The sequence below is a fragment of the Malaclemys terrapin genome, chromosome 23, assembly GCF_027887155.1.
Source record: "Malaclemys terrapin pileata isolate rMalTer1 chromosome 23, rMalTer1.hap1, whole genome shotgun sequence".
In the NCBI taxonomy this organism is placed as follows: Eukaryota; Metazoa; Chordata; order Testudines; family Emydidae; genus Malaclemys; species Malaclemys terrapin.
In genome coordinates, this window is record NC_071527.1 from 9,237,665 (window position 1) to 9,244,856 (window position 7,192).

The following is a 7,192-nucleotide window of genomic DNA, read 5'->3' on the forward strand; positions in this document are numbered from 1 at the left end:
TGAGATCTGAAGTACGACTGACCTGGGATAAGTGGCCGGTCCTTTGGGACTGGAAGTAATCTGACTATTACTGAGATCCTTGGTGTAAGGGACCGTCTGTCACAAAGGGATTCTCACCTGGGTGGCGAGATAGATGGGAGTACCCAGGGGGACTGGCTGTGACGGCTGGTTGGTGAAATCTCAGTATAGCACTCACAGCCAGTTTGGGGTTGTGCCCTGCTTCCTAACAGCCTGCCCTGAGATGTGTACCATGCTCTTGAGCTGTCTCAGGCAGCGTTAAACTCACCCCTCCTGCTGGGTGCAATGGAGATGCCGAGAGCCAGGGGCGCTGAACACTTTGGAAAATGTCAGCTACAGATTCTGTGGTGGCAGCAGCAGGAACTGAACCCCGTTCTCTTCAGTGCACAGCCTGAAACCATCCTTCTGCCAGGCACCAGTCCTGGGGAGGCGCCCCCAATGCTGGCTGGTCTGGGCCTTGTGGAGGGACCCACACACCATGCTCCCTCTCAAAGGGACTTGGTATTTGCCTTGGTTTGGTCTATATTTACCCCCCACTTTCTCACGGTGGGATGTATCTGACCCCCATTACTGTAGTACTTCAGCACGTCACAATCCCTCCCAATATCTGTGTGAGGCAAAGCTACTATCCCCCTTTCACAGCTGGGGAAACTATGACAGCATACACCCTGTATTCACACCCTACACACTACTGCAATTATACACCCCTGTATTCACACCCTACACACTACTGCAATTATACACCCCTGTATTCACACCCTACACACTACTGCAATTATACACCCCTGTATTCACACCCTACACACTACTGCAATTATACACCCTGTATTCACACCCTACACACTACTGCAATTATACACCCCTGTATTCACACCCTACACACTACTGCAATTATACACCCTGTATTCACACCCTACACACTACTGCAATTATACACCCCTGTATTCACACCCTACACACTACTGCAATTATACACCCCTGTATTCACACCCTACACACTACTGCAATTATACACCCTGTATTCACACCCTACACACTACTGCAATTATACACCCCTGTATTCACACCCTACACACTACTGCAATTATACACCCTGTATTCACACCCTACACACTACTGCAATTATACACCCCTGTATTCACACCCTACACACTACTGCAATTATACACCCTGTATTCACACCCTACACACTATTGTAACAATACACCCCTGTATTCACACTGTGCATGTTACTGTAATAATACACCCCTGTATTCACACCCTACACACTACTGCAATTATACACCCTGTATTCACACCCTACACACTACTGCAATTATACACCCTGTATTCACACCCTACACACTACTGCAATTATACACCCCTGTATTCACACCCTACACACTACTACAATTATACACCCTGTATTCACACCCTACACACTATTGTAACAATACACCCCTGTATTCACACCCTACACACTATTGTAACAATACACCCCTGTATTCACACTGTGCATGTTACTGTAATAATACACCCCTGTATTCACACCCTACACACTACTGCAATTATACACCCTGTATTCACACCCTACACACTACTGCAATTATACACCCTGTATTCACACCCTACACGCTATTGCAATTATACACCCCTGTATTCACACCCTACACACTACTGCAATTATACACCCCTGTATTCACACCCTACACACTACTGCAATTATACACCCTGTATTCACACCCTACACACTACTGCAATTATACACCCCTGTATTCACACCCTACACACTACTGCAATTATACACCCTGTATTCACACCCTACACACTACTGCAATTATACACCCTGTATTCACACCCTACACACTACTGCAATTATACACCCCTGTATTCACACCCTACACACTACTGCAATTATACACCCTGTATTCACACCCTACACACTACTGCAATTATACACCCTGTATTCACACCCTACACACTATTGTAACAATACACCCCTGTATTCACACTGTGCATGTTACTGTAATAATACAACCTGTATTCACACCCTGCACACTACTGTAATAATAAACCCGTGGTCACACCCTGCATGTTACTGTAATAATATAGTCTGTGTTCACACCCTATTATAATACACCCCTGTATTCACAGCTTACACACTATTGTAAAATACACTCCTGTAGCCACATCTTACACTCTACTGTAATAATATGCCCCTGTAGTCACACCCTACACTTTACTATAATAATATACTCTTGTAGTCACACTTTACACACTGTTGCAATAATTTTTGTACAAGGTGTGACCTGGTGTGCCTAGGGCAGCTCTCACTAGAAATGCCAACTTCAGGGCAGGCTGCAAAAAGGAGAGCAGATACTCCCAAGACTGGTGGTAACACTGAAGTTAAACTCCCCAACCAGTCACAAACTGTGCTTAGAATCATAGAATCATAGAATCATAGAATAACAGGGTTGGAAGGGACCTCAAGAGGTCATCTAGTCCAACCCCCTGCTCAAAGCAGGACCAATCCCCAACTAAATCATCCCAGTCAGGGCTTTGTCAAGCCGGGCCTTAAAAACCTCCAAGGAAGGAGACTCCACCACCTCTCTAGGTAACGCATTCCAGTGTTTCACCACCCTCCTAGTGAAATAGTTTTTCCTGATATCCAACCTGGACCTCCCCCACTGCAACTTGAGACCATTGCTTCTTGTTCTGTCGTCTGCCACAACTGAGAACAGCCGAGCTCCATCCACTTTGGAACCCCCCTTCAGGTAGTTGAAGGCTGCTATCAAATCCCCCCCCATTCTTCTCTTCTGGAGACTACACAATCCCAGTTCCCTCAGCCTCTCCTCATAAGTCATGTGCTCCAGACCCCTAATCATTTTTGTTGCCCTCCACTGGACTCTTTCCAATTTTTCCACATCCTTCTTGTAGTGTGGGGCCCAAAACTGGACACAGTATTCCAGATGAGGCCTCACCAATGTCGAATAAAGGGGAACGATCACGTTCCTCGATCTGCTGGCAATGCCCCTACTTATACAGCCCAAAATGCCGTTAGCCTTCTTGGCAACAAGAGCACACTGTTGACTCATATCCAGCTTCTCGTCCACTGTGACCCCTAGGTCCTTTTCTGCAGAACTGCTACCTAGCCATTCGGTCCCTAGTCTGTAGCAGTGCATGGGATTCTTCCGTCCTAAGTGCAGGACTCTGCACTTGTCCTTGTTGAACCTCATCAGGTTTTTTTCAGCCCAATCCTCTAATTTGTCTAGGTCCCTCTGTATCCGATCCCTACCCTCTAGTGTATCTACCACGCCTCCTAGTTTAGTGTCATCTGCAAACTTGCTGAGAGTGCAGTCCACACCATCCTCCAGATCATTAATAAAGATATTAAACAAAACCGGCCCCAGGACCGACCCTTGGGGCACTCCGCTTGAAACCGGCTGCCAACTAGACATGGAACCATTGATCACTACCCGTTGAGCCCGACGATCTAGCCAGCTTTCTATCCACCTTACAGTCCATTCATCCAGCCCATACTTCTTTAACTTGGCGGCAAGAATACTGTGGGAGACCGTATCAAAAGCTTTGCTAAAGTCAAGGAATAACACATCCACTGCTTTCCCCTCATCCACAGAGCCAGTTATCTCATCATAGAAAGCAATTAGGTTAGTCAGGCACGACTTCCCCTTCGTGAATCCATGCTGACTGTTCCTGATCACTTTCCTCTCCTCTAAATGTTTCATAATTGATTCCTTGAGGACCTGCTCCATGATTTTTCCAGGGACTGAGGTGAGGCTGACTGGCCTGTAGTTCCCCGGATCCTCCTTCTTCCCTTTTTTAAAGATGGGCACTACATTAGCCTTTTTCCAGTCATCTGGGACCTCCCCTGATCGCCATGAGTTTTCAAAAATAATGGCTAATGGCTCTGCAATCTCACCCACCAACTCCTTTAGCACCCTCGGATGCAGCGCATCCGGCCCCATGGACTTGTGCACGTCCAGTTTTTCTAAATAGTCCCGAACCACTTCTTTCTCCACAGAGGGTTGGTCACCTTCTCCCCATGCTGTACTGCCCAGTGCAGCAATCTGGGAGCTGACCTTGTTCGTGAAGACAGAGGCAAAACAATCATTGAGTACATTAGCTTTTTCCACATCCTCAGTCACTAGGTTGCCCCCCTCATTCAGTAAGGGGCCCACACTTTCCTTGATTTTCTTCTTGTTGCTAACATACCTGAAGAAACCCTTCTTGTTACTCTTAACATCTCTTGCTAACTGCAACTCCAAGTGTGATTTGGCCTTCCTGATTTCACTCCTGCACGCCTGAGCAATATTTTTATACTCCTCCCTGGTCATTTGTCCAATCTTCCACTTCTTGTAAGCTTCTTTTTTTGCGTTTAAGATCAGCAAGGATTTCACTGTTTAGCCAAGCTGGTCGCCTGCCATATTTACTATTCTTTCTACACATCGGGATGGTTTGTTCCTGCAACCTCAATAAGGATTCTTTAAAATACAGCCAGCTCTCCTGGACCCCTTTGCCCTTCATGTTATTCTCCCAGGGGATCCTGCCCATCTGTTCCCTGAGGGAGTCAAAGTCTGCTTTTCTGAAGTCCAGGGTCCGTATTCTGCTGCTCTCCTTTCTTCCTTGTGTCAGGATCCTGAACTCGACCATCTCATGGTCACTGCCTCCCAGGTTCCCATCCACTTTTGCTTCCCCTACTAGTTCTTCCCTGTTTGTGAGTAGCAGGTCAAGAAAAGCTTTGCCCCTAGTTGGTTCCTCCAGCACTTGCACCAGGAAATTGTCCCCTACACTATCCAAAAATTTCCTGGATTGCCTGTGCACCGCTGTATTGCTCTCCCAGCAGATCCCAGCTTCTGATCCCCCACACTGGTTAACAAGAAGCAAAAAAGAAATCACGTAGCCCCCTTATTGCATTCCAGTTCTCTGGCTCCCAATCAGCACATAGGTCCAGTACAGTGAGAAGTTATTTAAAAAACTCTGCTCACATCTACAAAATGGTCAGCCATGTTACTGGGTCAGTATAGGTTTGGATCTTACCCAAAATACCTCGCTGCCAGCCAAACCTTTTGTGTCTAAAACGAAAGGTTTATTAGAATGAAAAAAGAAAAAACAAGAAGAGAGATGTTAAATGATAAAGCAGTCACATACATACAAAGATTTCAAAGTCCATATATCAGGTTCCTAGCAGTACTGGTGAGTTTGCTGGTTTGAAAGTCCCTCTGGAACACATCCACAGCTTGGATGGGTCGTTCAGTCCTTTGTTCGGAGCTTCCGGTGTAGAAAGGTTACTCCAGAGGAAAGAAGCAGGAATGAAGACAAAATGGAGAAGATGCAGCTGCCTTTTATAGTCTTTGGCCATGTGGCCTGTGTTTCCTTTGTTCCAAACACAAGCTGCCCAGCACATGACCCGGAAGCCTCAGAGTTCTGGCCATAGGCAGGTCCCTGCATGCTTTGCGGAGTCATAAGATGTATCCCTGACCCTTTCAATGGGTTCATTGTACCGTTGATGTCCCTTGATGATCCATCAAGCAGGCTAGGCAGTGTTGATGCCAATCTGCCTGTGGGTGTCACCTAGGGTTACCATATGTCCGGTTTTTCCCGGACATGTCCGGCTTTTCGGCAATCAAACCCCCGTCCGGGGGGAATTCCCAAAAAGCCGAAAACATGTCCGGGAAAATGCCGGCTGGGCACTTCCCCTCCCGCGGCTGCTCTGCTCCTCCCCTGACTCTTCGGCTCTGTTTAAGAGCCGAGCTGCCCGAGCGCTATGGGCTTCAGGCAGCCCCCTTGCCTCCGGATCCCAGCTGCCGGCCGGGCACTTCCCCTCCCGGGCTCCGGTGGCGCAGGGTGCAGAGGTATGGGGGCTGCCCAAAGCCAGTAGCGCTCGGGCAGCTCGGCTCTTAAAGAGAGCCAAAGAGTCAGGGGAGGAGCAGAGCCTCTGGCCGCGGCGGCTCTGCTCCTCCCCTGACTCTTCGGCTCTGTTTAAGAGCCGAGCGCTACAGGCTTTGGGCAGCCCCCATGCCTCCGGACCCTGCGCTGCCGGAGCCCGGGAGGGGAAGTGCCCGGCCGGGGGCGCAGGGTCCGGAGGCATAGGGGCTGCCCGAAGCCCAAGCGCTACCGGCTTCACGGCTCCAGCTGCGCTGGGGAAGCGCTGGCCGGGGGCACAGGGTCTGGGGGCTGCCCGGCAAACCGTGAAGCCGGTAGCGCTCGGGCAGCCCTTTTCGCGTGGCTGGGAGTGGGAGGGAGGAGGGGGCGGAGTTAGGGCGGGATTGGGGTGGGGAAGGGGCGGAGTTGGGGCGGGGTTGGGGGTGGGAAATGGGCGTGGCCAGGGCCCCGTGGAGGGTCCTCTTTTTTTATTTGTTAAATATGGTAACCCTAGTGTCACCCAGATGCACAGCACAAGTTGGAAATACAGATATACCCTACATATCTATAACTCATAATACGAAGGTGATACAAACATATAAACGAGATTATCATACTTGGCAAATCACAACATCTTCGCAGATACCCCACACGGCACACCTGGCACAACTCATTGCCATTTTACAATATTGGTATTCATAATATCCTAAAGTGTCCCCCAGATTCCATACAGCGTCACACATGGTATGCCTTGTAAGGTATCATTTGAAAACTCAATTTGCTGGTCAGTATTGTCCTGGTAAAATATGTGTGGCAACACTGTACGTGAAATTATAAGAGTCCCCTGTCTGGTGTTAGTAACACAAGCTACAAACCCTACATTGCTGCCCAAACAGAAGTTGGCAAACAGGCCTGTCCTACACAAAGGAATGTGTGCTTACCTTAATTTGCATTTAGCAGTAACCAGAGTCATCAAGCAAGAAGGGAAACAAAGGAAGTGCAAACAGGTGAGAAAAAGCAGCAGGGAACATCCTTCCACATAGACTCTTTGTCTCCTGGTGCCCAGCTGGAAATGTTTTCCAAGAGGGGGACTGAAACTATAAAAAGGAGGGACAAGCACCCCAAGGCACACCCCCCCCCCCCCGCCCATCACATTCACTGCACCTGATGAGACAAAGGAAGCAGGCACTGGACTCTGAAGGAGGGGTCCTGGACAGAGAGTTTGGTCAGTAATCGGCTGGAGCATGTGATGAGAAGCTTTGCTTCAATCTAATATAGTTCATTAAGTTAGGTGTTAGTAAATGTTTTATCT